Raw genomic sequence first — 27,955 nt, 5'->3', positions numbered from 1 at the left:
AACAAAACAAAAAAGCAAAAAGGAAGAGCTAAGTAAAGATGAAATGAAGGAAAAGAGAAAAAGACGAAGCTGAGGAAAAGTAAAAGAGAAGGATGGTATAAATTTCTATCTGGGTTTAACATTCTTCAACCTCCTTCACTATTTCACACCAGAGCAGAGCTCAGAAACTCAGAGTGAACCTCTGCCTTATTATTGTGCTAAAATCATTCGGTTTTGGTGTGACCATACTTGCAGTTTTGAATGTAAATACGTGTAATCCCAAGTCCAAGGTGAGAAGTAGTGGAACGCCCTTGACCCTAGGAAGGATAGTAAACAGATTATTCTGCAGGAAAAGAATAATGTGGAGATAAGGTTAAAGACACAGATAAATCTACTGCAAAACAGAAAATTTCTTTAAGTAACCACCTCAGCTATTCCCTTTCAACTGAGAAACAAGACGCTAGACTTTTTCCTGAACCTGCAGCCTACTTTATCAAAAACCTCAAATCAAATGATTTTCAGTCTCAAAAGACACTTGTCACCCCTTGAATCCACAGAAGGTTAAAAGCCATTTAACCTCCTGGCCCCTCCTTTCCTCTGCCTGGTTGCTTAGTGCTCCTCCCTGGTACAGGAGATCGTCTGACCCCAAATGATCCCCTACTGTATTGCAATGATGTCCTCTTCAGTCATTGCTTCAACAAGTGTGAGCACCTACACTGCGAGGTGTGGTTTGTTGGAGGAGACCTGAAGGAAGGAAGCAGAGTTATTGGCACCTACCATGTGAACACCTTGTTGTGCTCACACTGTCAGATATGTTAGCTCCTGTGACTCTCAAAGGAGTACTAAGAAGTGGGAGCCATAATCCTCACGTTTGAAAAGGGAGCTCAGAGTTAGGCGAACTTGCTCCAGGCCCTGCAGCTACCAAGCAAAACAGTCAAGATTTAACCCTTGTTCATGCTCAGAGCTTGGCAGCCGGTGCACCTTGAAGTACCTGTCTGCTGTGATAGGGATCACAGCCTCTTCAAGGAGGTGAGTTTGCTCAGGGACAGTCCGCCCCAGGGCTGTCACTTCCCCCAGTGCTCTATACAAATGCTATCATTTTCTCTCTGTGCCATGACTTGAATAAGGTGGGGGGTCTGACTCTGAGGTTCATGATTTTCACACCAGACTGATTATCTTCCTGTTTAAAAAAAAGAAATATTTTAGACTTCCAATAAAATTTGACAAATTGAATCCTCACATCCATTCCTCTCCTTCTCGAAACCCTACCAAAAGAGAATCAAAGAGGGGTGGCGGCGATGGTGGTGGTAAAAACCTACAAGGACAAAGAGAACGGGAGAGGGGAAGAAACCAGATGAGAGAATGGAAGGAAGATGGATTCATGGTTTATAATTTAAAGGGGGGGGGGGCGGGGGGACTGAATTTAACTGCTTTTTGAGGAGAAAATGGGTATCCTCATCAGCAACCTGGAATGTCTCAGGATTTGGAGGCCCTGGGTTCCTCTGAAGGTTCAGAATGAAGGTTACAGGCTTAAAAACAAAAAGATTAATTAAAAGATTGTGTGAGGTGAAGTTAGACCCCCACGTGGCCGGGTGAAACCATTTTCTCTGGACCCGACAGTCCGTTGTCTTGTTTTAAATAATTGTACAAAATCGACTGTTAAGCTAAGTTCCGTTTGAGGCCAAGGGAGGAGCACGAGTGAAGACACGGTCCAGCAAAAGCAAGGAATACAGTGTCCCACTAGGGCAGAAATGGGCGGTAGGACTAGAAACTTGTGCTGGAGCCAGATAGGGAGGGGCCAAATCGTGTCAAAGGCAGGCCAGGGCCTGAGGGTAGACCATTGGCCTTCAAATTAAGACAGTAAAAGCCTGTTGACTGGTCACTAAGCATATAAAAAGCTTAATATCATTAACTACCAAGTCTCAGGTTGAATCCTAGTACTGCCACTTATTAGGTGGGAAAACTTGGAAAAGTTTTTCACTTTCCTGCACTGCAAATTTTCGGTATCTGTGTTCTGAGACTGACAGTCCTTACCTCGCAGGCCTGCTGCAGATTGCTTAGCTTCAGGGCAGTAGCAAACGGAGCTACTATAGGACAGCAGCCAAGCCTGTGAACAGTCATTCCAAAAATCAACCCCCAAGCCCTCTAGCGTCATTAACATACTTAAACTTTGACAATCAGAAAACTTTTACAGAAATTATTTTAATTCAAGTGTGCATGTACACTCTGTACTGCTTCAAAATATAAAATTATATTTTTAACTGCTTTGGGAACAGGGTGATCACAACCCTTTCGGTGTTTAAGCCCTCTAAAACTCCAGCTTTTTAATACATTATATTTATTTCATTGTATGTCAATAAATGGTATGTATTAATGATGAGGATTTTAGGCTGGTTACTTTTAAAACTGCAGATGAGAAGTAGGCTCTGAGGACTGGTATTTGCTTGCTCTTGGAGAGATATTTGCATTTGTGAAGGAAGGGGGGATGACCTTGTAGGGACCTGAAATTGGCCACCCCAGGATATGTCTCTTTGGCATCGGGATTGTTTTGGGCTGATTGCTTTCGATAAACTGGGACAGGGAAGGAGGCTCTGGGGAATGGAACTTGCCCTTGTTGGGACACATTTACATTTGTAAGGTAAATCTCTATCTGTAAAAGGTGCCTCCCTCTCTGTACCAGGAAGAAGAAAAGAGATGACCTTGTCCCTAGAAACCCTTAATGGGGAAGGCAAGAACTTGGGTTGGTTGCTGTCTGGCAATTTCATGTAACTGATTTAGGGTGGTGGCTTCTGACCTTTGCTTAATCCGATTTGATTCTTGTCTAAAAGTCTTGGGATCACCCAATGACCAGACCCCACCTGCACTGATACCATTTTAACTTTTTTCATGTTCTTTCCTTTGTCTTGTAAAGAGATGACTCACATACCCATGCCTTATAAAATTAGCCCTAACCCTCAACTCGGGGCAGCAGCAGCAGCAGCTCTGACTGCCCGTGGGTCCTGTCCCCACGCAGCAGCTCTGCCTGCCCATGGGTCCTGTCCCCATGCCGGCAGCAGCAGAAGCTCTGACTGCCCATGGGTCCTGTCCCCTTGCTATTCTATTCTCTAAATAAAAGAGCACTACTGCCAGATCTTAAGAGTCTAAGAAATCTTTCTTTTGACTCCTCAGCACACCGACCCAGCATCATTAATATACTATTCAAGATGACATTTTAAACACCTTAGGCAAAGATTAATTGATCAGATTAACTGAGAGAAGCTTCTAGTAAGTGAAGAAAGCACAATGATGAAGAGGAGTGCAGAGAAAGAGTACAGAGAATGGGAAAGAGAGAAAGGCTGCTCAAGAAAGAATGAGGGGTTGGGAGGAACCTGGAGTCAGAATATTTAATGACCTAAGGAAAAGATGCTGAAATATAGGAAGAGAGATGAGTGGAATTAGAATTAAAAGAGAAAAAAGATACAGGAATTCTACAACTTAATTTTCTCGACTTTACACTTTTTTTTTTTAAAGATTTTATTTTTTACTTTTTCTCCCCAAAGCCCCCCGGTACATAGTTGTGTATTCTTCGTTGTGGGTTCCTCTAGTTGTGGCATGTGGGACGCTGAGCAGCGTGGTCTGACGAGCAGTGCCATGTCCGCGCCCAGGATTCGAACCGACGAAACACTGGGCCGCCTGCAGCGGAGCGCGCGAACTTAACCACTCGGCCACAGGGCCAGCCCCATCGACTTTACACTTTTTGCCTAGGACTGGTCATCCCTAGTACAGGCTAACCTTTTTTTTACCAGAGAGAGTAAAAGTGATTAGAGAGAACACGATTTTAAAATAATTGTAGATTACCCTGGTCATGTATTCTGCTGGCCACACAATTCATATTTTCACACAAATTTGTTGAGTAAGATGTCTAACTTTGGGTAACTATTAGAGATACTAAATTTTTGCTAATGACACAAACAAAAATGTTCCTATACGTCTAATTTCTGTGACATTATGAAAACTTGGCAAGTACGCAAGCGATAGTCTACACAAAGGACTTTATCTCTGCAGAGGTGCGTGCTGAGCTGAAATTTGAGCCTGCAGAAACAGAGCAGATTTATTCTGATTTAGCAAAGGGTTTCTGGAAGATATGCTGATTTTCATGGCTTAGAAAATATTTTTAGGGGCTGGCCTGGTGACATAGTTGTTAAGTTTGCACGCTCTGTTTCGCCAGCCGATGGTTCAAAGTTCGGATCCCAGGCACAGACCTAGCATCACTCGTCAAGCCACGCTTTGGCAGCATCGCACATAAAATAGAGGAAGATTGGCATAGATGTTAGCTCAAGGTCAATCTTCCTCGCACACAAAAAAATATATTTATATATTTTTAAAACTTCTGAGGTGATATAGCGCAAACCTCCTATTTTGAACATTTTTGCCTTTTGCCCACATAGTAATCGCAATAAAAGTAAGGTGAAAAGGATGAAAGAGTTGTTTTAAAACAAATAACTTTCCGATAGATGGGAAGACACTCTACAACTCCAGTTCATTCTAGCAACCAAATAAGACATGAGGATTCATCCAACAGGCTTATTTTTATTTCTGAAAAAAAAACCCTTAAAAATTATTTCTATTTAATAAAGGTATTCAGTTGCTGCTATTTGGAAAAAACTAGTTGGGAACAGCCTAGGCAAATATTTTCAATCATTTATTTCAAGTTCTTGTTTTGTTTCAGATTTTCTCTGCATAGCAATTTACCATTGAGGAAAAAATACCTTATCAATGCAGTTGTGGTGGAAGATCAAATAAAAATCATTAATATTTTAATCACATCCCCCAAATCCTTGAGAGATCATTTTAATTCTTCTGCCCAGATAACTCCTAAGAAATTATCCTGTTTCTGTTTCATATTCCTAAACTAAAACCACTCTGTAATACTCAAATATTTATAATAATACTTTGAATATATAAGAAATGATCTTACTCTCAGGGAATAAATGATGAAATAGACAAGAGATATCTTCGGTACTAATCTTTTCATAAAATGTAGTTGATTAGTTAACATTACTTTAGGTTACCGTTTTTTATGTGTTTGTGGTGGGAGAATACAAAATTAAATTAGGAAATGAAACTTAAAGCCAGTTTGCCAAAACAAGCGCTGCTCTTACGTAACCAGGAAGTGGGCAATAATTTTGGGGTTTCCAAGACAACACAAGGATTTCAACAGAAGTACTGTTTTAAAATTGAAGAAAATATAGGGACAAAGAAAAGACTTTAGGCAGATCGTGAAACCAGATGTCTCATTTATTTATTGGAAGCACTGTAGATAAGAAAACTAAAATGGATGGAATACGTGTTGGGTATTTGAACATGTTTTTCCAACCGTTATTCTGAATGATGAGACACTTAGAAGATTTTTGTGATACCTTTATATTTTACCTGAGGTGGCTTCCTACCTGTTTTCGGAGTTGAACAACTAAATATTTACAGCTTGCTTAGAATATTTGTTTTAAAAGAGATTTTTGTAAATTTTATCAAGAGCTCCAGAGTGTATTCACAATTTCCAGTGAAGATATTTTGTGTATAAAAAGGATTTTAATTGACATCTCTTTGCTATTTGCTTGTACTTGCATTTTTGTTCAATTCAGATACTTCTATACCTTAGTGTGAATATAAAGTTTTTTATATCTATATACTAATAACTCTATGTGAATATAGAGTTTATTTCTCTATAACATTATTTGTGCTTATTCCCATTGAAACTTGTATCAGGCTAGTATAGACCAACTTATCACATTTGAAAGAGCAAGAAAACTGTTATTGGCTATTTAATTTTATTTTTTTGTCATTTTTTGTATTGTTGTTTTATAACTACAAACTTAAGTAATCTTCCTGGGCTCTGCCAGACTATTCTAACTACTGGAGTCTCCCCCTTGCATCTCTACTTAAGAGTTGTGACAACACCAGGAGGTAGTACAAAGGTTTGGGTTTTTTGCCAGATGATTACATCTGCAAAACTAACCATAATTACGTGTGTATATGTGTGTAACATGACTAATTTCCTCTTCTTTAACGTCTCCAAAGTCCATTTCTTCATCACTTCTCCAGTGAGTTAATATAATAGCCTGCTAACCCAACTCCCTCTCTTCAGGTCACCTACCTCTAAGATATCACTCAATTAATCAGCAAGTATTCACTGAATGCTTTTCACCATGCTCAAAAGGATTCCAGGAACACAAAGAATTATTTATAAATGACTAAGAATTTGCCTCTGTTCTCAGGTAACTCCCAGTCTGTTTAGGAGGAAGTCAACAAGTACCATATAGGTTTTTACTCATTTTAGAGGTAGTTGAAAAAGCAATAGTAGAGGACCGAAGAAGAGAAGAGAATGGAAAACTCTGTGTTCAAGGCAAAACTAATCATTCTAAATCATAAATCAACTGTACCACTCTCTTGCCCAAAATCTGTTAATGGCCCCCCAGCCTATAGTGAAACGTCCAAGCACTTAGCATAGACCTGTGGTTTTACTTGGCGTCTATACTGCTCCGCTAGTGGGCAATTGGAAGTGAGTAGTGTATTCGTATCTCCTGCTGTCTGATAAATTATCCTCTTACTTAGCAGCTTAGAACAACAAATGTTTGTTATCTCATCTGAGCTTCTAAGGATCAGGAATTGGATGGCTTAGCTGGGTGGTTCTGGCTCTAATGAAGTGGCAGTCATGTTGTTGGTCAGAACTACTATCATCTGAATGGACAGGAGAATCTGGCCTATGCTCACTTACATGGCTGTTGGAAGGAGGCTTCAGTTAATGGGGGTGTTCAGAAAGGTGGCTTTCCTCAGAGCAAGATAAGTGATTGAGTGTGTGTGTGTGTGTGTGTGTGTGTGAAAGGAGAGAGAGAGACCAAGACGGTCTTCATAAACTTTTATGATCCAATCTCGGAAGGGCAATTTATCACTTCTGCTTTATGCTATTGGTCACACAGACAAACTCTGGTACAATGTGGGAGGAGACTATAAAAGGGTGTGAAGAGCAAGAGTTTGGATGATTGGGGGCCATCCTGGAAGCTGGCTACCAAGAGCAAGGATACTTTGGCTTGTCATATTGACTGGTGATTGCTATCAGCATGGGCAAAGACCAAGGATATTAAAGTCTTGTACAAGAAAGAATTGTCACCCCTCATCAAATTGCCAACAGCGTGGCCAGCCAGCTCTTCTACACTTTGTGTACACCACCTCTGCCCACATGCACACACCTGGCTCTATCTGCACCCGGCTTCTTGCACTTCCCCATAAATCCTCTTCCCTCTGATCGCCACAATTCCTCCTCCTGGCAGCAGTGCCTTCCTCACCTTGGTAACCTTTCACACTCCCTCTTTAGGATTTAGTACACATATCTTCGTCTCCTGGATGCATTTCCTGATCACATTAAGCAGATGAACACTTGCTTTTCTGTGCCCTACTCATGTCTTTGTTACAGCACTTATTACACTGCTGTAATTACCTTTACCAACCCTTCTCCCCCCGGAGACCGTGAGCACCTGCAGGAATGTGTTTTATAATCTTAGTTTAATCTCAGTGTCCCCGTACCTTACACAGTCCCTGCACATAGCAAACACTTCTTAATACAAGTTAGCTGAATGAATGACCAAATTAGTGGTATGCGGTCTGTGCTTGTGTGCCTGTGTGTACAAGGATGGTGCCACTTAAGAGAGAACTGCAGAACGTAAAAGCTTGAGAACAGCTCATCTGCTCTGTTTCAACCCAGACTCTGCTTTGTTCCATTTGTTTCCTACTGAAGTGTAAATTCGCCTTCACATCTTATATTTTTTTAAATAAACGTTTTATAGCTTTGCCAAAGGATAACCAAAAGTTATATTTTCATAGATCATGTCTGTAAATTTTAGGGAGCATTGCCTGATTAATACATTCCTCTTTCAGAAAATGTTCGTGTTAAAGAGTTTAAGAGGCTATATAAGTCAAGAAAGAATAATCCTGCTTTAGTGCATTTAATGATGTTTAGCTGTTGAACTCAAAGAGTTAATGTGAATTCTAAAAATGCTATGTTACAGCCAATAGAATTTATTGAACTGAATCTGCAATAATAGGATAAAAGGTTACTATCCTGTTTGGTGTTTTTATAAGTACCAAATGGGCTAAGTTACGGGCAACAACAATCTGAAGCCATGAAAACTGAAGCTTACTATTCTAATATCCAAATGCATTAACCTAAGGAGGAGCTTATTAACTGAAGCACCCATGCTATTTAGGAATAATTTAGTAGCCTTGTAGGGCTTGGAGTTTTGCTTCTGGTGTTAGATTCCAGATTTGTCTATTTTCCTGAATTTCTATGCATGAAAGATCCAGCCTGCCAGTCATGAACGTACCCTAACTGGCTTCCATCAAAACTTCCAGATGTTGAGTGGCTTCCTGGACCTTCTCCTGCTGCACAACTTTCTGATCCTCTGCTTGGAGATATGACTCATTCAGTGGATACTCATCCATTCAGGTAGCCTTTTTAGCAAAGAGCTATTGAATGTCAACTACATGTCAGGCATATATGGAGACAGAGGTCAAGAAGACAGACACTTTTTGCTAGAACTTATAATGTTTACATTCTAGTGGGCAGATATAAAAAATAATAACTAGTACATTATAACACAATACATAAATATTATTTTAGATAAGGATGTAGGCTATGATGGAAATAAAACATCTAAAGGGTGAATGAGTGAGTGACTTCCCTTATGAGGTGATATTTAACCCAAGACCTGAATTATAGGAAGGAATTGCCCTGTGAATATCTAGGAGAAGAAAACTTTAGGTAGAGGGACAGAGAGACCAACAAGTTCAAGGCTTCTGTGGTTGGAGCAAGTTCGGCATATATGGGAGTTAGGAAATTAACAAGTCAAGTCAGGGCACCTTCAAAGGTTGAGAGATGCGGTATGAGAGATAGGAAGAGTCGATCATGAAGGACCTTATAAACTGTGGAACAGAGTTTAGATTTTACTTGAAATGCAGTTGAGAGCCATTGGATGGGTCTCAAAAACAGAAGTGAGGGCCAACTCCGCTGGCCTGGTGGTTAAGTTTTCCCTGTTCTGCTTTGGCAGCCCAGGTTCAGTTCCTGGGGGCAGACCTATGCCACTCATCAGTGGCCATGCTGTGAAGGTAGCTGACATACAAAAATAGAGGAATATTGGGAACAGATGTTAGCTCAGGGCCAGTCTTCCTCAGCAAAAAGAGGAGGATTGGCAGCAGTTAGCTCAGGGCTAATCTTCCTCAAAAAAAAAAAAAAGATATTCCTTACCCCTTAACTCAAAAAACATCCTCTTTGATATTATCAAGATGTGGTTTTTTCCATGTAAGTTCTTTGTAATGGGAAAACATTAAAAACAAACAAAAGAGCCACCTGTATAAACAAGTATAGAAGAGTCAGAAGCTCGGTTAAGTGAATGCCTCCTTTGTACTTCGTCTTCCCCGGATTAGATGCTTTAGAAACTGGGCCAACCTTTACCTCTGTCTTTGAGCAACTGTTTTGAATGACACTTAGATCACAATCAATATTTGAATTCAAAATTTAGCTTAAAAAACCCACAAAATTTTCTTAAACATGAACACTTACTCTTTTCAAGATGAGATAAGCAATAAGAGAAAAGTGACTAACGTTTGCCCCATAGACTTCTTTCTTATCTCCCATATGTGCAGCGCCCATTGACTTTGACAGTGCTGCATGTGGTAGCACTCTATGAGACTCTACAGAAGGAAAGCGAATTTGAGCCTCAACACTCTAAATACATTTGTGGTAATTAAAAAGACTGAACTGCTATAACTAAGTTGTAATTAAAATATATAACAAAATCTTAAATTTCTTTGAAAGCCAAAATAATAACATAGAGCAAAGCAAATTCTTTTACAGTAAAAATGAAAGTAAATCTATCCTAGGGATTTAATTATGTTGTTTATAACTGAATGGTAACCAAATTTTATTTGTGATTGTTGTAATAACCCCAAAATTGACTTGTTTCTCCACAAATATTGTTAGAAAATAACATTTAAATGGCTTATTATAATATACATATAAATTAATTCAAAATAAAGAATCATGTGAATGTTTAACTGGAAGAGCTGCAGTTTTACTTTCGGCATTTGAGCAAGATTTTGTCTCAGATCTAGATCTAAGAGATTTGGGTTTTGTAAGCAACACTCTTCCTCCACTTCTTAAAAATACGCTTAATCAGCTCAGGTTAGAAAGATAACAATCAGTAACCTGGCAAAGGAAAGGACACAACCCACTTCAAATTTCTCTTTGGAAATGGAACATAGGTTAAAAAAATAACGACCATGCCATGCAATCAAATCTGATTTATTAAGAACAAAAGAGCGTAACTATTTTAACTCTAATTTAAACTTACTTGTGACCTCCCCTCTTATTAACAAAAAGAACAAAGTCCCCTTTTAACCATACTGTAGGGGCAAATAAACAAAATGTTGAGATGCACACTTTGAAAATACATCTGGTCAAAACATGTGGAAACACTGGTAGTGAACATGTGTATCTAATATTTATCCAAGAGAAGAGAGAAACAGAGAAAGGAAACTTAAGAACATTTAAAAATTGCATGGGTTTTTCCACACACTATAATAACCTTCCATGTGGGCCACACAAGTTGCAAATCCCAGGTCATCAAAAACAAAGGAGTAAATATAATACAGAGAACCAGGGAGAAAGTATTATAATAGAGAGGTTAGGAGCTGAGGCTGTTGAGTCAGACAGTCCTTGATTTCAGTCCTTGCTCTGTATCAGATCTAGATCTAAGAGATTTGGGTTTTGTAAGCAACACTTTTCCTCCACTTCTTAAAAATACGCTTAATCAGCTCAGGTTAGAAAGATAACAATCAGTAACCTGGCAAAGGAAAGGACACAACCCACTTCAAATTTCTCTTTGGAAATGGAACATAGGTTAAAAAAATAACGACCATGCCATGCAATCAAATCTGATTTATTAAGAACAAAAGAGCGTAACTATTTTAACTCTAATTTAAACTTACTTGTGACCTCCCCTCTTATTAACAAAAAGAACAAAGTCCCCTTTTAACCATACTGTAGGGGCAAATAAACAAAATGTTGAGATGCACACTTTGAAAATACATCTGGTCAAAACATGTGGAAACACTGGTAGTGAACATGTGTATCTAATATTTATCCAAGAGAAGAGAGAAACAGAGAAAGGAAACTTAAGAACATTTAAAAATTGCATGGGTTTTTCCACACACTATAATAACCTTCCATGTGGGCCACACAAGTTGCAAATCCCAGGTCATCAAAAACAAAGGAGTAAATATAATACAGAGAACCAGGGAGAAAGTATTATAATAGAGAGGTTAGGAGCTGAGGCTGTTGAGTCAGACAGTCCTTGATTTCAGTCCTTGCTCTGTATCAGATCTAGATCTAAGAGATTTGGGTTTTGTAAGCAACACTTTTCCTCCACTTCTTAAAAATACGCTTAATCAGCTCAGGTTAGAAAGATAACAATCAGTAACCTTGTATATTATTAGCTGTGTGATTTGTGGTAAGTCTCTTATTCCAAGCTCAGTCTCCTTGTGTATAAAATGGGAGCAATACTGGGGAGCTTAAGTGAGATAATGCGTATAAACTACTTGGTGCAGTGCTTACTCCATAGTTGGTATTTAACAGATGGTTATGTCCATTCATTCATTCAATATATATTTATTAGGCACCAGGTATATGCCAGGCACTCTGCTGCCTAATAGGAATATAACAGGAGAAAGCTTCTTGTTGTCACGGAACTTATAGTTTAGTAGGAAGGAGAGCAAATTAAACAACAGATTATAAGAAAGTACTGTAGTAGGATGGGAACACATGGTCGCTCTTGAAGACGGTGGGGGAAGGAGGTAAGGCAGAGAAGGTGCTTGAAGGAGATGACTTTTAAGCTTAGATGCAGGAATAGACAGGGCGGGACTGGGAAAGAAACAAGGTAGAAGAGTGTTCCAGACAGAGGAAACAGCATAGGGAAATGGCTTTAATTGTTTTCAGAGATTCAGACAGGCATATGCTTTTCTCATCTTCGTCTCTAGCCTTGTTTGTATGCTGCGCTCTCTTTGTGGAACACTCTTCTGCCTCTTTCTACTCTCCCTGCGCCACCCCGCCTCACTCATACACAGCGCTACCTAATGGTCAAGTAAAGACGTGGTCAGGACTGATAAAGTCTTTTTGTGCCTTTTAAGCCACAAAATGTGACACAGAATTTACCTTCAGGGCCACAGGAAATCCTTGAAGGTCTTTAAGTGCACGTGTGCGTCTGCGTTTGTGTGTGTGTGAGAGAGACAATGTTGTTTCCTGGGGGCTAATATTCCCCTTTGCATTTTACTTGGACAGCATCAATTTACCGTGAGGAAAGGAGAAATGGGTCTCCCTGGGCTGCTGAGAAAAAGAGAATCACAGATGGAATGGTCCAGAAGCTGCAAGTAATAGCATTAATTTCAGTTGCAGAAAGCCCCATGGTCAGTGGGAAAACAGTATCTGCTGTGATATTAGACTGTTTGATACATTCCACAAGACAAGAAACAGAACCTAGCAGAATATAAATGTACAAATGTGCAGAATGTGCAGTCCAAAAGATACAGTAATGGCAGTAGTGACAATACAAGCTTGACTATACACTGAGAAAACTCACAGAAGTCTTTATGCCAAATTATGACCCAAGAAATGGACCATGTGGGTCAGAGACTGAAGAGAAATTGGAAAAATAATTTGATTTGCTTATTGCACTCCAAATAAACTCCAGATTCCTCGACCTAACTTGCAAGGCACTCTATGATCTATCCTCTCTTTACCTCCCCTCCCTCATCTCTTACCATATCCCCAAGCTGGCCCCTGGACTTTCAGTTTCTTTATGCCTGGTTCTCACGCTCCTCTGCTTATATACGTTGTCTCCTTTTGCTAGACCATTCTTTTCTTACTTGCTTTGATAATTCCTCCTCAGCCTTCAGATTTCTCCTTCCACATTGCTTCTTCTAGGAGGCGTTTTCTGAGTACAGTAGGAGTGTCTGCTTATTTTCTTCCTCTGTCATAGCACTTATCACACTTTACTCTCTGCCCCAATAAACTATAATTTGTGAGGAGAAGAGTCTGGCCCACCTTTGTATCCATGATCTCTGGAATAGTACTGTTACGTAGTAAGTGTTTAAGAAATGTTTGTTGGAAACTGTATCTGATTTTCCAGTTGACTTAATGAGTGAGTGAGTGATGAATAAGATAAAAAAAAACCCCACAAAAAACCAAAGATCAGAACAACAAACAACCTGAAGAGCACACATAAAATAAAGAAGGCAGGGCAGGACGCTGTGCTGATGCTTTACCCAGAGTGTTTATGAAGAGTTTACTGCTCAGTATTATTATCTTACTTGAGTCTCACAAAACCCTGCTAAATTGATAGAATCATCCCTACTTTACAGGCAAAGAATTTAACCTTCAGAAAAATTAATGTCTTGCTGAAGACTAAACTGATAGTATGCAGACAAGCTTGGGTTAGAACCAAATCAGAGATTGTAAGATTTTGAGATAGAGAGTAAAGTGCAAATACAAAAATATTTTTAAAGGGTTGTAGGAGAACATAGATTACTGGATAGAGTCACTTGTATTGATATGTAAAGTGAAACAAATATTGTCACCTTAGACATTAGTATCAACTTTGCTGATGTTCAGTAGTTGTATTGGCATGATATAATAATTCCACTTTTTTTAGTGATTGAAAATATGTGGGTGAAAGTATTGTGGCCTAACTGTATTTGAAGCTTGGGTAAAGTATACACTTTTCTGCCTGAGATATGTGGTCATGATTTGTTTCACTGTGGGAAAGCTGAGAGTTGAAAATTCAGCTCCAGATATTCTGGATCTGCTGATACACAAATATCAGCATTGTGACCAGCAGCATTCACTTAATTTCGCTAGGAGCAAAAATATTATTAGGTGGAAATAAAATAATTAAAACCTCAAATGTCTTTAATGCAGCATCAAATAAAATAAATTAGAGGTGACACCTCCCCCTACCCCCAACCTTTAGAATTTTGAGAGGATAAGAAACTTAAAGTTCTTAATATGAGTGTTTTGAAAAAACAAAGCAGTGGACCAGGCTTTAACATCTAGTAAATGGCAGAATAGAGGCTGAAGAATATTTACAAGACACTAAGTCACTAATTTGAAGACCCTAAGACATTAGCAAGGTTTAGGTGATGTTTCTTGTAAAATCTTGCCATCATAAGATTTCAATCTTATCACCCATAAATATAGTAATTTTTTTGCAAGATCTCCTATGACATTTTAGTTTTATGATTGTTATTTTCTTTTTCTTCTTCTTCTCCCCAAAGCCCTCCAGTACATAGTTGTATATCCTAATTGTATGTCCTTTTGGCTGTGCCATGTGGGACACCACCTCAGCGTGGCTTGACAAGTGGTGCCATGTCCACGCCCAGGATCCAAACTGGCAAAACCCTGGGCCGCCAAAGTGCAGAGCATGAACTTAACCACTTGGGCATGGGGCTGGCCCCCAGTGATTATTATTTTTATTATTAACTTTGAGATGTTGATGCTTGTTTACTTGGGTGGAAAATTGTACTTAATTTTTGAGGATTTTTTTTTGAGAAATTGGATTTAAAAGCATTCAAATTTAACCTGTTGGTGATTACTTAATTGATCTTGCCATAATTAATTCAATTTCTTTATAATAGAATTAAGTCAACATATATATATATATAAGATTGCTGAGAGTCTCATGGTGTTAGGAATCAATGAAGTGATGTCAATTATGACTAAATAAAAAGTGTGTGGAAGTAAGAGAAACATTTGTAAAAATAGTGTCATCACTATATTAGCAAGAGTCTGTGAATTTAAATCAAATATCCTGAATTTCTATAGGGGATTGGCAGAGCCCAGCCAGTTCTTGACCAGTATCTACGTTCTCTTCTTTTTTGGCTCAGTGCTAGACTACATTTCCAGCTCCTTATGAGGTGGGGCCAAGAGTTTAAAGTCTGACCTATTAATGGGGTCCTGAATGATGTGTGCTCTCCCAGCCTGGCCCCTAAACCCTTGAATAAGATACTTCAGATCCTTTTTCCTACCTCTCTGCTAACCGGCTGCAGAAAATCCTGTAGAAGATGCTAGATCTTAGAAGATGATGGAGCTGCGTGACAGGAACCTAGGTCCCTGATAAACCATAAAGAACAGAGTCTACAACTTCCTGGGTTAAATGTGATGTGAGTGAGAACTAAATCTCTATTGTGTTAAGTTACTGAGATTTAGGGAGATTTGTTACAGTAGATAGTCTAATCTGAATAATACAGAGGATATGAGGAAAACCCCAAACTTGTCTCGTGTTTTCCTCTGTTAAGTATCACCCAACACACTCAACCTTGCTATATATTAAATTATCATTAATTGTGTACCAATTGGTTTAAATAAAGGTGGCTTTGAGCTGGATATTGCTAGGAAATCTATTTATCAATTGTTTCCAGCATTTTTACAATAAGAAATGTAAGTCTAAATTGGAAGCATACAGTGCTCACCATAGAGCCAAAATCTTCTCCCTTTTCCACATGCAACACTAAAATGCTTTTGTTAATGCTTAGTAATATTTTCTTCTCCCACATGCTCCGTATTTTCTGCTAAGATATTTCTATTGGACAATTTCCTATTAATAGAAAAAGAACAATTTGAGATTGCAGGGAGGCTGATTTAGTGAAAATCCATATTGGTAGTTAAAACCCATTTTACCAAATCATATCATGAAATACTCATTCCAATTAGAGTTAGTCCTCATCTCATTTCATCTTATAAAATGAATATATTTTCTGCTATTTAAAAAATCAAAATTATGTGCTAGCTACCAGACTGATTAGTTTTGAGCAATATAAAGTTTCTCATTCTTTAAATGCACAGAAAAAGTTCAATCGTGATGGCTAACAAAAGTAGTATGATTATTTCTGAAGTGTTGTACATTGTATTTATTTAATTATATCCAGAACCCAAATATCAGAATAACAAGGCGTCTCTGTTATTCTGAAACAGTATTTTTGGCTTACTGATTTTATGGGTGAATGAAATGTTTGTCTTAATTAATTCAGCATAAGAGGAAGTGAGCATTTTACATTGCATTACATTTCTCATTTTACAAATGAAAAAACTGAGATTCAGGGAGAGAAGGTAACACAGCTAATAAGTGGGGAGCTGCAATTTGACCCAGATGAGATTGGCTCTGATGGTCTGAACTCTTAATGACAGTCCGTTAAGCAGAATTTCTCAGACCTGAGAACTTGCAGACTGTTGAGAATGTATCTGTGGGTGCCTAAGGGTCTATGGACCCAATACTGTACTACAATTAACTACTAAACAGTCTTATTATGTTATATCTTGGTCTAATAAACCATAAGCGCAAATTTACATAGAAATTACAAGGCAGTTGCATGATGATAGAGGAAACTATCAGATGATCTAAAACATGTATATGTACATGCATATCTATCTATCCATCCAGTATTCATCTGGACCTGGTTGGGTACAAAGAGAGAGTTTTAGTTTTCTCTTAGCACGGCTTTTATAGTCCTCTTTGGAGCAGTCTTTAAACCTGGCTATGCAAACTGCTATAACACCAAGACTTTAAAAGGAATGAGGAGCAAGGATAGTTTCCATATACTCAATTTCCTATGTGTTCTTTCCTAAGACTGATCGAGCTAAGAGTGAATCTGACGAAGAGACTAAAAGGCAGGTGTGCCTTTCATCTCCTGCTCCCTCTCTCTTCCATCCTGCTTCACAGAAGAAAGTCACGCCCCTCAAAAATCTCTCCAGACGTCAAACAAAGTGACTTCAAAATATTGATTTAAGAAAATGAATCAGTGTCAATGGATAACCAAGGAAATACAAACCACCTTAGGACTTGTGTCTTTTGCTGTCTTACAGATATTTCTGTTAAAGGTGAAAAACTGGCATTTAAAATGGATTGGTATTGATAATTGTTGTCTGAAGAGTCCACCACTTCCATCTTCCCACTATTGTCAAAGAATGAATCAATTTTGAAGAAGTTCCACAAGAGCAAAGCAAATAACATATAGGTAAGAAATATTAAATATCGAAAACTGCTTTTTTATGTGTTTAAATATGAGCAGTTCTTTTCAGCTGTTCTCAACACTCATCCTTGGGAGCTGGCATTAGCTGAAAAGAAAAGCTTTGAAGAGTTGAAGCAGTACAGGTTAATGAGGGAGATCTTTTTAATGTAATTGGAATATTTTTTGAGACCACCAAACTTTTCAAGATACACTGGGTAAAACCCATGTGTCAAATTTTTATGATTTCTTTCAGATTTGGTATGTATTATTCAACAAAGTAGTTAAAATTTATTTTATCAAGTCATATGAAATATTTATTCTAATTATTTAATCCTCTCCTTATTTCATCTTATAAAATGACTGTATTTTCTACTTTTTACTAACAAAAAATAGAAGTCTGTGCTAGCTCCCAGATTGGTTAGTTTTTGGCAATAGAGAAGCTTCTCTTTGTTTAGATACAAGAAAAGTTTGATCATGATGGCTGGTAAAATTAATAGAGATCTTTCTGATTTTATACATTATTTTAATTTAATTATTCCCAATGACTGAGCATCAGAGTTTGATATACGTATGTACACACATTTAACAGGGAGATATTTCTGGGTAAATAAATGATTTATGATCTGAGCTACCTATTACATCTCATTATTTAAAAAGTGGTTGAGTTTGCACGCTCCTCTTTGGCACCCCAGGGTTTCGCTGGTTTGGCTCCTGGTCATGAATCTGACACCTTTCATCAAACCATGCTGAGGCAGCGTCCCACGCAGCAGAACTTAGAAGGACCTACAACTAGAATGTACGACTACGTACTGGGGGACTTTGGGGAGAAGAAAACACAAAAGATTGGCAACAGGTGTTAGCTCAGGGCCAATCTTTAAAAAACAAAAAGTGATGAGAGATAGCACAATTGATTTAGAATTTTGTTTTATAAATTATAAAATTGTATGAATTAATCTTGTCTTGATTAAGAGGACTCTATCTTACATGTTCTGTACTATATTTCTCAGTGGTTTTTGTAATAATTTTCAAAATGAGTATTAACAGGCTTATTTGAATAGAAAAATAAAGTTAGACTTTCCGTGTCAGAAAGTATTTTTGATAATGGCTTTTTGGTTTGACAATGAGAACTGGCTTTACCAGTTAAATTGCATGGTAATTAAATTTAGCTAAATCTGCAGTTCCAGAGTTTTTCTAAAGCCAATTTAAAGCACCTGAGAAGATAAAAACATATTATTAAAAATATTATATTGACAACTATGTGTTGAAATTGAGAATATTTTTATTTTCCAAGCCTTTCTGAGTACATTGAGGGGCAGGTTTTTTTTTTCTTTTTTTGAGGAAGATTGGCCCTGAGCTAACTACTGGCGATCCTCCTCTTTTCTCTGAGGAAGACTGGCCCTGAGATAACATCCGTGCCCATCTTCCTCTACTTTATACTGGGACGCCTGCCACAGCATGGCTTTTTGCCAAGTGGTGCCATGTCCGCAACCAGGATCCCAACGGCGAACCCCGGGCTCCAAAGTGGAATGTGCACATTTAACCGCTGTGCCACGGGGCCAGCCCCGAGGGGCAGTTTTAATTTCGTAGATAGGAGAACCTGAGCAAGATGATCTGAATTCAAATCCTGCTTCACCACATTATAGCCACGAGTATTAGGCAAGTGACTTAACCTCTTCGTGCTTCAGTTTCCATCTTTAAAATGGCATATCAGCAGGATCTATACATAAAGTTGTGATGAGTATTGAAGGTTAATAGATAGGTTAAACTGTATGAAATTTCTGTGTTCAAGCATTTTTGACCTCTAAAGACAGCAATTTCATATGATTCAACCTAATAGAGAAAGTTCTTAGAACAGAGCCTGGCATGTGGTAAAGACTCTACTGTGTAAGTCTTAGCTATTACTCAGCTAAACTAGATGCCAATAGTGTGGGTTCCAGATCGCAGTTGCTTGATAAGTCTTGGTAAAGCCATTTCAGAATACTTCCCAGAAACAGAGAAAGTGAATGACTCTGACAACTAGGTAACAAATCCTTCTGCAAGTCAGTGGTTTTCAAATTCTTTGCTTTTGACAAAATTGAAGGAGGACATAATTGGAACTATGAGTAAACAGATTACTAAGAATAACTTTTTATGATAGCTTACTACGTTATTTTTTACTTATAACATAGAATTCAAGTAATAGAGTGATATTCATAATAAAAATTACTGTCATTCCTATCAACGTATTTATGAAAGTATATTTTTGGTTTATATAACTATAAAAATGAAAAATAGAAATAGAATTGATCCCAAACTTGTTGCATTATAACATTAAGCAATATTCATTTCTGCATATATTAACTGATATTTTAAAATAAGTTAATCTCGTTAAGATAGTCAATTATAATAAATTATTTTATATTTGTAATAAAATTTTACTTTTAGTTATTTTGGATAACATTTATAGAACATGCTGTTTTGGTAAATTGCATATCATATTGAAATAACTCAGTCCAGAAAAAGTACATATTAAATCTATAATTATAGGAAATGTTTAATCAATCAAATTCAATTTATATCTGTAATAAAATCCTCTTATCTCTGAACAGATAGGCATAAATCCAATTATATGCTGTATAAGAAAACATTCAACTGGGGAATAAGAGTAGTGTTGACGTCTAATTTCTGGGGGTGGTGCTTCTTGAGGCCTTCTCTCTTGGATTTGATAAGCACTATTTCTCCACCCGTAAGGCAAAGAAGTAAAACCTATAGTTTTTCCCTGGGTCAATAATTGACCACTTGGATACATTTTGGCTCTCCCTAGTCCCGGGGATCTGCTTAAATGCACTTGGGGTTGGGACAGAGACTGGGGCAATGACTGGGACTGGCTGAGCAATTTGTTCCCCTTTTGTCAGCCTCCAGGGAGATCACGGCCTCTTAAATATTTTCGGCATGCTTTAGAATGTTAGGGAATTGGTGCCCCTTTATTCTCAGTCTATGGTTTTCAAAGTTTTAAACTTAAGATTATTAATAAGGAAATTGCTACTCAGGATACACACAGGGAATGAAGCATAGATTTAAAAAATTGTACAGTGAAGTTGCTGTAAAAACCGCAAAATACATCCTCGGATCCATGGGATTGCAGACCCCAACTTGAGGTTCTATAAGCAGTATGCTTTCCAGCTTTTAGACAGGCAGCATCCAAATCCAAGCCAGCCTGTGAACTGGAGAGGACATCAATACCACAGAAGAAGTCTATACTACTCTTCAGAAAACAAATTTCACTCACATCCATTTAAAAAATCAAAATAGATATGCCCATTTCTAAATTAGCTGTAATTTTATTTAGAAATTGCAGGAAAAATCATGAAATATAATTACGATTATTATGATCAACATTGTAGGTTAAAATTAAGAACAACTTTTAGTACTTTAGTATCAGCCAATTCCTTAAAACTTTAGTACAGAATAAATGTACCAAAACTAGAAGGGAAGAAAAAGCATATAAAGAAAATATAATAATTGTCCCAATGAAATTATGTTTTTATAGGGAATTTGACAATCTGGATGAAAAGACTATTGTCCCAGATCCACGTATTTTCTAAAAATAATTACCTAACAACATTGATGCTTTTTTTGGCTTGTTTTTAGTCACCACTCTCTAATTTATCACTGACCTAATCAAGTTAACATCACTGGGAACTGGAAATAGCCTCCAGGTGCATGAAAACAAGTAAGTTTTAGAGACACAGCTCAGTCTCCTATAATGTAGGTATAACAGAGACAAAGTAGCAATACACTCAGCCCAGAAAATATTAGTAAGAATGAAAATCACAGAGAACAGTTTGGGAATATATAAAGAACCTGGAGCATTCCCAGGGGAATGCTCCCTAAGCTCGTGCTCATACCACATTATCCTCTCAGGGTACTATTATTTAAGATTGATTCTGGCCTCAGATGTGGAAAGACACTAGAGTCTACAGTTTATGTGTGACTTTTCCTCTATATTTAAACCAATGACTAAGCATAAAAACCATTCAAGGCAATACATGTATTTGTTAGCATAATAATATTGCCCAAGAGCACAATATATTATTTTCTACAGATATTTTCTCACGAGAGTAACATCTGATTTATTCAGTGGTCAATCTTTTGGCAACTTCAACATCTGTAAAAAAAATCACAGAACCTGATAGTAAATGGAAAGAGTTCTGACCCATTGAAATACCTGGTATTCTAAAGTTTGTAAGTCTTGTCTTTCGGCTAGACTCTTGATTCAACATTAGATATAATGAATACAGTATAATCCATTTCCAACAATTGGGTGTCTAACTTCTCTGTCCACATCAAATTAGAAAGAGAAGTACTGAAAGCTTTCTTTGAAAATTTATGCATTCATTCCACAAGTATTTTTTTAAAACTTCCCATGTGCTAAGCACTACTCTGAGGAACTAAATTGCTATATAATAACTAAATAGCATAAAGGGAGGAGATAGAAAAACAACCAGACTAAAACCAAGCATAAAATCAATGGTCATGAAAATGACTCTAAATTTTTAAAAGAAGAGCTAATTTATGCTTGATATTTTCTGTTCATGAAATAAGTAGGTAAGTGTGTTTATTTTGGTAGGATTTTTATTTTATTTCCATCTTAGTAGGACTGTAATTTGAAATACATATTATTTAAAATGTTATCTTTGATACTTAACAGAAACAATTTATTATCTGAAATTCCCTTATTGAAGGGGTGTATTTCTTTTCTTTTCTTTTTTTTTTTTTTTTTTTGAGCAAGATTAGCCTTGAGCTAACTACAGCCAATCCTCGTCTTTTTGCTGAGGAAGACTGGCCCTGAGCTAACATCCATGCCCATCTTCCTCTACTTTATACGTGAGATGCCTACCACAGCATGGCTTCTGCCAAGCTGTGCCATGTCCACAGCTGGGATCCGAACTGGCGAACCCCAGGCAGCCAAGAAGCAGAACGTGCGAACTTAATCACTGCGCCACTGGGCATTTCACAACAGCAGTGGGTACATGGCAACAATAACAGGTAGTGCCTCACTGTTTCTATTTATTCTAAAAATAAATTTTTAGAATTTATTTTCATAAAATTGTCATCTCTAAAGGCCAGTACAGTAATTTAATAAGCTCAAGATTAATTATGTCTCAGAATATAGACACTGTGTAATAAGGTACAGCTAAATTCCCTGGAGAAACCGCAGTGGTTATTTTCAATTGGCTATTTCTATTAGACACAGAAATAGTACTGGGAAGCTTTGAAAATTTAATAGTCTCTGTCCTCCCTGGAGGACTAAATCAGTAGATTGAAATGAAATGTTATGCTGGCTTTCAAAATAGAATATTATGAATTATGTACACAAACTAATATCAGTGGTCACTCAGAAAAACAATCAAATATTGCACGTGTTAAACCAGTCATGTAGAATGGTGCGGGTTCATGAGTTCAAGGGCTTTATAAAATACTGCTGTGGGCCAGTAAACATCTAAATCAAAATTGAAACTACAACCCTCTGGTCTATAGCTTAACGTATTTTCCAGTCTGAGTTACATATGCGTTATCACATTTTGTGATCATACAAAATGCACAAGTTTCGAAAATAAACACAAATGGTCACCTTCAATCATGTTATTAACAACCCAGTGAAATTCAGTTTGGCTAAAACCCAAAATTGGCAGTCTCCTGTCTGATCTCTTGATGTTCTTTCTTCTCTGTACAATTTATCTATTGTTTTAACCTAACAACATACATCAATGCTAATCATTACCAAAAACAGCTATATATGACATCCATATATTTTGAAATGTGAAGCTGACAATTATTTCTGAGAAAATGTTTCATATTTTACTTGCCATTTACTGATTTCCAGGCTTTTCCCAGAAATGGCATTTTTCAATCAATAATCCCACATTATTATTGTTACGTTTCTATAAAAGCATTCTGTTAATTGCTCTTAGCACTCTATTATATGTAATTAGAGTTGTAAGTGCAAATGAAAAATCAAAATAAAAATTCAACTGGATGTTTGCTTCATCCATTTGTAAAGTAATTTAATAAAATGAAAGCTTGTCATCTGTTCTATGTATTCAAAATCCATGTGTTTGTAACCTGGCCCTTTGTAGCCTTTTGATAGTTATTATGATTTCCAGAGGAAATACATTAAGATAATTTTTGATGGTACTTCTCAAAAAGTTTGGACTGTCAACAAGTTTATAGATTTGTGATTCTTAATATGTATCAGTTTTTGTTTCCATTGCTTAACTTGTGTATTAGAAATCTATGGAGGAGTTTTTTTAAAATTTTTATTTATTTTTTTAGTTTAATTTTTATTGAGTTAATGATAGGTTACAATCTTGTGAAATTTCAGTTGTACATTATTGTTTGTCAGTCGTGTTGTAGGTGCACCCCTTCACCCTTTGTGCCCAGCCCTGACCCCACCTTTCCCCTGGTAGCCACTAATCTGTTCTCTTTGTCTACATTTTTAAATTCTTCATATGAGTGGAGTCATACAGAGATTATCCTTCTCTATCTGGCTTATTTCACTTAACATAATTCCCTCAAGGTCCATCCATTGTTGTTGCAAATGGGACGATTTTGTTCTTTTCTATGGCTGAGTAGTATTCCATTGTGTATATACACCACATCTTCTTTATCCAGTCATCAGTTGATGGGCACTTAGATTGCTTCCATGTCTTGGCTATTGTGAATAATGCTGCAATGAACATTGGGGTGCATGGGACTTTTGGAATTGCTGACTTCAAGCTCTTTGGATAGATATCCACTAGTGGAATGGCTGGATCGTATGGTAGCTCTATTTTTAATTTTTTGAGGAATCTCCATACTGTTTTCCATAGTGGCTGCACCAGTTTGCATTCTATGGAGGAGTTTTAAATGATGAAAATAGCTTATAGCTTATTTTCTTGAATACTGAAAAGAAATTAAAGAAAAATCTGTTTCCCTGAGCACAATCACTGAAATCTCAAAAGAATGAGTCTTTAGACGTACTACAATTGGGAAAAGTAGAGCTTTTTAAATAGCAATATTGTATAAAATCACTAGATGGCATCTCCTAGTCCATGTAGATTTCTGTTCTCTTGATAGACAAGAAATTTGAAGGAACAAAAAAATTACACTGTAACAAAAAGGCGGTGCTTCCAGGTACTAACTGCTTATTTTTATATTGTACTTTTCTCACACAAGTTAGTCTCTTGCTTCCACTTTTACTGATATAAAAAACAAAAACAAATATTTATTGTGCATGTAAACTTGTAAGGTTCCTGGACAGGATAGGTCTAGAAGGAACCAATAAAATTCTCTTCTTGAAACCTCTCTCCCAGGACGTGAAGTCCAGGGCGTACGCCAAGTGTCTGACTGAAGCTCATAATATGATAACAGAACTTCTGAATCAAAACTGAACTTTGCTACAAGAGGACAGCCCGAAAGGCAAAATTAAACGTGCAATGTCTATACTGAGCTTCCTGATCGTTCTTGTTTTCCTCTGAGAACCTCAAGCCATGGTTCGCAGTTAGTTCTCTTGTGGAATGCGCTCTGAAATAGCAAACTGATTTTAATTTCTCTCTTACCTTGAGGCTTTGTTTACTTTCCTAACTGGAGAAGCAGCAGGATATAAAGAAAGAATTTTGGAAGAGTCTACCATCTAGAATTGCCCTCTTCTGGAGAAAAATATCATTATGTTGTAAAAGTAACTGGTTAAACATAGATAAACGTTTCTGTTCATCTGCTTGTTTGAGATGACCCAGAGTTGTTCCTATTCTGATGTGTTTGGTGAATCTCTCAAAAGGAATTATGGATAAAAATAGTATAAACAGTTATTTTACTTCAGCATATCTATTTTGTTGATTTCTTTTCAAAATTTGTATTCAAATGAAAATACTTTGGGAAATGTTAACCTGGTAGAAGGTAACATTAATCATCTGTTTTAAAGAATCAATTATAAACATTTTAACATTGTCGTTAATGATGTAATTTTTTTTCAAGTGTGATATTACTGAATGAGCAGATTTGGAATATTTTTCTATTCCAATTTCTATTGGATTATACTGTCTTCCATTTTAGGTGTGATGCATATCATCATGTATTTTCTCAAAGAGAAGTGTCTGTACATTTGAAAATACTTAAGTGACCAAATTTTTCACATTCTATATGAGATGTGTTGATGCAAACTGAGACATGGCACAATTGGTCAAATAGACATTTAAAATATTTCCTGCTGAATCATACCAAATTTTCAGGTATGAAGACATTAATAGGACTATATAAATAAATTTACCTCCCTTGTTTTAAGGAAATTCCAGCTCAGAAAGGTAAAGTGATATGTTCAAGTTTGAGTATTAGGGTAAAAAAAGCAAAGGTTAAGAGAAAAATAATAATAAACAAACAGAATCCCTGTGGCATAAATAAGAGACAAGTTTGTTTCTCTCTCCTATTCAGGGAGCTCAAATGTTTCCATCCCAGGCTCGTGTCTTATTGCCGTGCTGTAAAGGGCTTCCATTCCAAAGGCCACCTCATGGCCCCTGATGGCCGCTGGAGTTTCAGCATTTAGGTGCTCATTCTAAGGAGCAAGAAGCAGAGAGAGATGAAAAGGACTCTCTTTAAGAGCATTTTCTGGAAGTTGCACACGTACCCTCCTTATATCCATTAGCTAGAATTTAGACATATGGTCAAACCTAAAGGCAAGGAAGGCACACGCCCAAGTAAAAACTGAGAAGAAAGTGAGAATAGTGATTAGGAGATAATTAGCAGCCTCTGCCACTCAGGAAGCTACATAAGGCAGAACTGGAGAGTTATTTAGCTCTTTAGAATTCCTGTCCGTTCTTTCTTTACCACGTTTCCATTTATTATGTGACTATGCGAGGTTCTTATTATGAAATTCTTCAAGCCATACTTCAAGTCTCCCCTGCTTCGCAAAGCTTTTCCTAGCCGCCACACCTCAGAAGGATGGTTTCTCTGACTTTTGATGTAGTCAGTCTGTACACAAGGTCTGGTTGTGTTGTACTGCAGCCACTTCTTTTTGTACGCAGCCTTTCTCCAACTGCGTTGCAGGTTTCAGGAAGTCAAGGAGCGTGAGTTTACTACGGGTTTGTGACCTGTCTTAAGTTTTGATTTGCTGGATCCAGTGTCCTTTGAGTCCTCATTCTGGTTTACTGGGTGTAACCTTCTTGACCACTGTTGTTTACAAAAACTCATCCCACCCCAACTCTTTTTATGAGTGCCAACTAATGTGATAGTGTTAGAACACTGTGTAGCCACAATCCATAGAAGAAGGAATCTTGAACTTTGACTCCCCTCAGTGTTCACTTGGTGGATATTTTAATACTGTCAAACTTTGCAGACTGTTGGCCTACAGACTAGATCTAGTTTGTGGAGATATTTTGTTTGGTTCATCTAAGGTCATCAAAAGAGTGATCTACTTGCCAATATTTAAAAATCAGGAGATGTCACATAAAAAAAACCCTTGAATTTCTAGATTCTCTTGATAAATGCAAAGATCTGGCAACATTGGGTCAACATTCCCACATGCTATTAATAGACTTGAGCTGAGTAGCTGCCATCCCTTGTAGAAGAGGCAATGCCATGTGTTCCCTAAATTGCATGCCTTTTTTTCCTGAGCGCACAACTAAAATGCATTTAGGTATAAATAAAAAATTAAGTATGGCTGTTTGATTGAGTTCAACCCATCAAGCACAGTTAAAAGTGAGGTATGTAGTTTTGAGGAAAGGCTGCTGAAAAAAATTGTCCGCATGGTACTCAAGGCTCACTTTCTTCTCCGGTAGGTCAGACTGAGGCAGAGGACACAGTTGGAAGACTTCAAGACCATAAGAGATGATGGGGGCATTGCCCGGATCCCTGAACTATTGCATGGAGTGAGTTCCCACGCTGATCTTCACTGTAACATAAACAATAAATAAACCTTTATTGTGTTAAACTATTGGGATTTGGGGATTGTCTATCACTAATCTGACTAGTAGACCTACTGCAGACAGTGGTAGGCAATCTAGTTCACCACCACTTCCAATAAGTCCAATTTATCTTCCTAATTCCCGTAGGAGTTGACTTTTTGACTCAAATTACGCATCTAGAGTAGTCATAAAGTAAATCCTTAGGACCAAATTTAAAAGGAATTTGACAAACTGAAGCATTTGAAAACTAGTTTCCCAAGGCCTAGATTACTTGTCGTAAAAAGAATAGTTGAAGGAATTATAAATGCACAGCTTGGAAATGGGCGATTTAGAAGATATTTTAAACAATCTCCAAATATTTGAAATAGTTTATGCAGTGTGGAATTGAGTCTGCTCTGCCTAGCTCTGGAGGGCATAATTAGGACCAACTGGAGAAAAATGGAAACTGAAAGACCATCCTTCCAAGGTGTTGTAGAGACTATTCTTATAATGGCTTAATAGCATGAACTAGAAGACCCTTGAATTCCAGAAAAATTCCTAGATTTTATTAAGTTGGTGCTATAAAAATTACTCATGTTATATATGAGCGTATATACATATTAATGGCTCTGCTTTCCTTAAAATATTATAACTTTTTCTTTGTTTTGGTTTAGTTTTTATTGTTACAGTGAGCTTACAATGCTTTGTTGTTACGAAGTGAGCTTCAGCTATGTTACAGATTGATTTGCTTATTATGAATGTGAAATGAAATTGCCTTGGTAAGGTAATTAGTTATCAATAGGTCCTAATAATGTTAGCATCTTTACTTTTATTGTTCCTAATATTTATGATAAATAATGAGCTTTTACATTTCTTTCTAGGAACCCTCACAAATAGGTCCAATCACTATTCAATTTATAGTCATTTTTAAATTTCATATGATTTTTTTACAGAATTCCAGTTTGTGTTAATATCATTAAAATATACTTAAA

At 37.2% G+C, this 27,955-nt stretch overlaps 1 long non-coding RNA gene across 1 annotated transcript; it reads left to right on the top strand.

The window, feature by feature from the left end:
- Positions 1 to 678: 678 nt before the first annotated feature.
- LOC138921168 (uncharacterized) lies at positions 679 to 27,955 on the top strand. The gene is made up of 4 exons (XR_011433515.1): positions 679 to 1,008; positions 16,922 to 17,073; positions 21,839 to 22,095; positions 26,859 to 27,955. It is a non-coding gene; the product is annotated as an uncharacterized lncRNA (long non-coding RNA).

The sequence above is a fragment of the Equus caballus genome, chromosome 28, assembly GCF_041296265.1.
Source record: "Equus caballus isolate H_3958 breed thoroughbred chromosome 28, TB-T2T, whole genome shotgun sequence".
NCBI classification, from domain to species: Eukaryota; Metazoa; Chordata; class Mammalia; order Perissodactyla; family Equidae; genus Equus; species Equus caballus.
Note: the sequence above shows the minus strand (reverse complement) of the source record. Positions and strands in the feature narration are given on the sequence as shown.